We start from the raw sequence: 6,301 nt of genomic DNA on the forward strand, positions 1-6,301 counted from the left end.
ACCAAACAATCCTCCGCCAAAGATTCGCCTTTCTTTCAACACCAACAACCTTAGGCTACAAGAACTGCAAAGACAAAAAAGACAAAGGTTTGTTAACGATAATTTGAAATTATACAGTTGGTTTTTATCAAAAAAAAAGCCATTAACAATGCACTTCACTTAAACAGAAAGAGTATTTCTAATTTGCACGAACAAGATTATCATAGACGAAGTAACGAAAGGCAGTCTTCAAGATTTAACCAGTTATCGACGCATCTAAATAACGGTAAAACTTACTAACTATCTCAAAAAAATGTCAAAAAAGTGGAAATAACAATTTAATTTGATATGTAAGACGACCATCGTCATTCTGTGGAAAACGATTTGTTGTTCTGGGACTTTCAGTCTGGGGGAATTCCGTTTCATCATTATGACAATCGAAAACGATCGACTGATGTAAGAATAGTTGGTTATTAATAAAAAAAAATTTAAATATGGATTCATTAAATCCGGATTTTTAAAAAGCTAAGCCTTCTTAAAATTTGTTTGTTTTTTTTAGGAAATCAACTCGTTTTGTTCATCAAATAGGCTAAGGTAAAGTCTCTATTTAAATCTAAGGCTATGTTTTAAGTTTTTGTTATTTCATCACATAACTTTTCTTAAATGTATAATTGCAATTTACAAATAAAAAACCTACAAGTATTTAAAATAATGTCCCATTTCATTTTAGACGAAGTCATGACCGAATCAGCAATGTTTCTTCCCCTCACAGGTCGTCGGAATCCATTGTTGCTAAACACAATCACACTTCTTCAAGTAATTATTAAATTTAAACCTATTACGTAAAATATTAAAATTGACGTTATCAGTGTACAAAAATGTTAACATGTAAAATAATGGCATTTTTATTTTTCTATAATATAGGTATGGGAATAATTACAGGGAAATGCGTAATTGATTTTTGTCAGAATAGTGATTATTTATTTATTGTTAGCATCATGAAATCAAACAAACGATCGTTTTTATAAAATATTTATGAGTAAATAGTAGCGTTTTTTAACCAAATTAAAAAATCCAAAGCTCGTGGCAGGTAGTGTTAAATTATGCAGTGTTAAAATATTTGTTGTTTTAGGTGATTATTTCAGCTTAACAAAAACAAGATTTTAACATTTCTGTATTTAAAACAGTAGAATGATAACAACACACATGTTGACTTCTAAAATACTAAGAAATTTATATTTTGTATTTTATGACAGTTAAAAGTCCTATTTTATATTTAATAATTGAAAAAAATCCTAAATTACCTTTTTTAACACTTTTAAAATATGTATGACGTAATTAGGTCATTCAAGTGATGAAAACAAGGCAAGTAACAGCAGACAATATCACTGGGATATCCCAGTAGACTACAATGCAATACAAGGTTCTGCATCTTTAATAGGACCACGTGTTTTGCCTCCGTATCAGCCTGGACAAAGACAGGCACTACACCATGCGCACGACCCTTCTCCCATTCTAAGTCAACGGTAATTTACTTTATTTATAAACGTTTTCGGCTAACCAATGTGAACATATGTAAGCTAACAAAAATAGTTACTGTATTATATGTTATTGGCCAATACATTATATTGGAAATAAGTTTTTGCTCAAATAAAAAATCTAAAACACTCAAAATAATTTTGCTATCCTTTATTTTAATTATTCGTTTAAAAAGATCAAGTTCCAGTTCGAAATATTCATCTCACCTAAGTGTGCCAGTAAGCCACCACTACTACGAGCCGTCCATTAATGACGTCATAGAAGAAGTGAAAGACGATTTTCGGCGACAATTTAATTCCAAGTCCAGCACCAGCACCTCGTCAAGCTTACAAAATCGAAACAATTTCAACGAATTGCCGGGTTATTACGAAAACGAAAATGTAGAACCTTATCTACCAGGACACAATTTGCATAAACATTATGTTGAAGGACCAGTTGGTTATGAAAATAAAGCGCATGACATTATGCAAGAGCTTAAGGCAAGGCAGCATTATATGAACAGATCTTTTCAAAAAGATACAAATAAGGCAGAACAAATAAGACATCCTTCTACAGTTAATGATTCAAACAACCAGCAAGACTACCACCAAAACCTGACTTCTAGAAGCGAAATGTCGCCGACACAGCCAGACACAGTTGTCGATAATGATTTTTCGTCTTATCTTAGCACCAAGACATCAGATGACATTGACATGTATAGACGTGATGTAAACTTCGGCCCGGGAAGCGAAAATTTCTATTTAGTATCCACACCTGAAAATTCACGTCGTAACAGAAAGGGTATTGGTCGGGTAAAAAGTGGCGGTGAATTATATGATCAACATAGACAAAGTAAAGAACAGGAAAATGTAAGAACTGTGTCTGCAATAAGACGAAATCGAGAGGACTCGCCTTCAAATCGTTTGTGGAGAAATAGCAATCCGGTAAGTTAAATTGATCTTGCTAATTACTTTATAAGAAAATTAACAATTTGTAGTTATTTTATACTGCTTTTTGACTAAATGAATTAGGATATATTGTAATAAATAGGCAAATCCGTTTTTCATGCTATAAAATCACGATAGTTATTGATATTGATTGTAATTAAAATTTAGTTTCTTTTATAGATTGTTTCCTCTTTGAACAGTCTTCAAGATCCTAATTTTTCTCCATACCACAGTCATTCAGAGTTGCCAACTATAAGTGATCAGCATTACAATTATAAAGACGAAGGTTTATTTATATATTTTATATATTTTAAATGCATTTATTTTATATGTGGTCAATAGGCAGAGACACCAATGATAATACGTTACATTGTTTTTTTATCTAATATATATTAAAAAACCAACTGTTTTATTTGTTACCATTTCATATATATTCGTGTCATTTTCTATGAAATCCCGGTAACATTTGCTTTAACCATTGTTTTTTTTGTATAAATAGATTACTTACCAGAACTGCAAAAACTGGATAACTTTCATCAACGTAGTAATTATAAAAGTTACAACGAAGCCTCGGATTCCACTGCGTACTATGATACTGGTACACAGATTAAAAAAGAATTACATTTAGGTAATAGTTCGTAAAAAAATTTAGCATATTTCTACTTTCTATACATTAGGTTCCGTTGCTGAAAATACAAGCGACAGTGGCAGCGTTTTTGCTACGCCACATTCCTCGTCACGTGATCACGGTCGACGTCGCGATTCTAAGCATAACCGAAGCCGTCACAAGAAAAAATCACGACATGCTCGTCAGCAACAGAACGAGCAACCCAACCCCCAGCCCCATCAGTTCGACGTTGGACTTGAACAAAAGATAAACGAAATGGTTATGGGTTTCATGGGGAAAAGTATGGGGTCTCCGGGTTCCCGGGAAGACAGACAAAGAAGCAGGAGAAGCAGAAGAAGGCGAAGATCTAACCAAGGTAATAGTGATGTTGGAGAAACAGGAGTTCCGTCAAATCAAGTGCAAGAAATGCTGGAAAGACAACTGGCAACTGCTTTGACGAAGATTTTTGTACCCAAGTCACCAATGAACAGAAATTAATATTTCGCATCAAAAATCAAAAAACTATTTTGAATAAAATTATTTTATTTCTTATGTAGACTTCACATTGCATTTTGGCTACATGAAATCTATTATTCAAATTGTACATTTTATAGGCTTATGAAAAAATACATAAGCAATTGTAAAGATAATATTTAACTACGTGTTGTAGATTGGAATAGTTACAATTATTCAAATACTTTCGTTTCCTTATATCCTACATTATTATTTAAAGACTGTTTTTAAATTACGTAAAAACTCGTTTTAACCTAAACTAATTTACATATACGTCATTTTAATTCCGGTAGTTAATAACAGTAATTAAAAAACTTATTTTGAAATTTAACAGGCAACAAAGTTTTTACTGATAGTTAAAATTTAACAACAAAAAATATGACATATTTAATTAGAAGACAGAGATATAAAACAACAAATTAGTTTATAGTAAATCACACTTGCACGATAAGAGTTCATAAAGTATGATTTATATGACGCTTTTATGTAAATGTTTTTGTCAGTTTTCTTCGCAAACAGACTAGTACTTTAAAGTGACGCATAGAATATTAAAAACATCAATATACCGAAAATAAGGTAAGTTAGATGAATCATAGTCAATAGCCTGATGACCAATGCAAGTTTAAGGGCGATTTTTTAATTACTCTAATGTTTATCGATTATGAAAAAACTAAACGAATTACCAGTAAAATTGGTAATGGTTTAGTAAATCTAAATCTTTAATCCACAGGGGGTAGGTTATGTTTTTTTAAGCTACTTAAACGTTTTAAACACAACACAGCATGGCGTTGAACTAGTCCACACTTGAGCCTAGATTACCCTACACAACATTGTTGTTTTAATATCTTAATTAACATATAGATAGGTTTAGATAGTAAATGCAATAAAAAAATTAGCGAGACAAGTTTACTGCCTGTTCAATTTGTTCTGACTAACCGGAAAATTGCTAGAATTATTATAGGATTGTCTACCAGACGTGGTGTTGTCTAAGATAGCGCCGTTCGAGGAATAGTAATTGTGAGGTTTGTGCCCCGGGTGAATTACGCAAGATCCTGCTCCATCTTGAAGTGTGAAAAAAACAGGCAGCAATTAACCGAAAACGAAAACTTGGGCAGCATTGTCAGTTCTACTACAAATCAACTCAGACGTGTTAATTGAGTAAATTTTAAGTTTTATGGTAAGTTTAAATTAATAAGTGAATTATGTTTTGATTTTTGATAAAAGGTGTTATTAAGATTTAAGATACTGTTGCTGATGATACGCGTAATTTTTTTACTTTAAATATACGATGTCGGATAACGAAGAAAACTTGGAAAAGAAACCTAAAGTTCAAAAAATGCCTAAATCAATTTTGGTGAATTCAAACTCACCCGTAAGAAAATTAAAATCGGATAGTATTGTGGAAGTCGAAAGTAATAAAGATGTTGGATTAAATGGTCATGTTAATGAAAGCTACACTGAAGATGTGGATACGCCCTCAAAAACACGCCCTAACGACAATAAACCAACACCGGTAAGCCATCTTAAAAGATTTAATATACTTGTACATACATACCTTTAATTAATTTGATTGGATAGGAAATATTATTCCTTTTAATTGCTATATTGTCTTGTTGACTCATGTAAGCACTTGTAAATTGTTTATCTTTTACAAGTGTGTCAGAACGTGGTCTCTTTGCGCACATAGTATGCACATTATACAGTAAATAAGACACCCAACTAGAAATTAAGCAGTGTCATATAATTTAATTGTCGCCACGGCGTCTTGATGTACAGCAAAGCCAGATCGCCAGAAGCAGTGTTAGTCCGAAAGGTGGTTGCAAGGCGAAGAATAAGAAGTTTAACAGAAGTATTTCGACTCTCAGTTGCACAAATATTATGACTCTGGGACTAGGCCAATCTTGGCTGGGAAGGTCTTCCGACGATGGGCCGTCACCATGGGTAAGTTAATGTCTGTTTAAATTTTTAAGCAAGATTTTAATATTAAAATGAAAAAACACATTGTACGGTATCATTAAAAAGAATTATTTATATTTGTATTCTGTAAGGAGATGTCTTTTTTATATAACTTTATACAAGCTTAATATTTGTAAACGAGTTTACACCAGTTATTAATTAGTTACAAATTAAATACACGAATTTATATAAAAAAAATCTAAAATTACCACAATCGCGCGGGGACGCCCTAGAGCCTATTATTATTTTACTAAAAAACGTGATTCTCGTTTAATGATTTTTCATGCGCTATTTTTAAATTTTTGAAAACTGCATCAATGTTAGCTTTGTTTCTTACATAATATAAAGTAATAAGAAAGGAATCTCGTGATGTTATTGTTAGGTTATTGCTTTTTGTCAGCTTGCACATATATGCACTGTACTATACAAAAGAGGTTTAAAATTTTCGAACGCCAGAACGGCGATGTTTGTTTAGTCAAATTGTGTATACCGGATTATAAAAACAAGCGTTGGTTTTATACAGTCTTGCAGCATACAGTAATTAGTATACCCTATTAGCACGTTTTTCTTAACAAGTAAGCCTTCTAGTCGAAATAGTTGTTTTCGTATAGTTATTCTTCGTTTTATTAAATAAGGTCAGGTCATTGCTATTAGGTTTCATATGAGTTGTAAATGCTTAGCAAATTGTAATCGAATGCTTTATTGCTGGAAATTTTAAAACACACGCAGACACTCGATATATATTATATAAAGCGTTCGTTAGTCCATAGCAAAGAAAGAG

This window comes from Corella eumyota, chromosome 2 (assembly GCF_963082875.1).
Source record: "Corella eumyota chromosome 2, kaCorEumy4.1, whole genome shotgun sequence".
NCBI lineage: Eukaryota > Metazoa > Chordata > Ascidiacea > Phlebobranchia > Corellidae > Corella > Corella eumyota.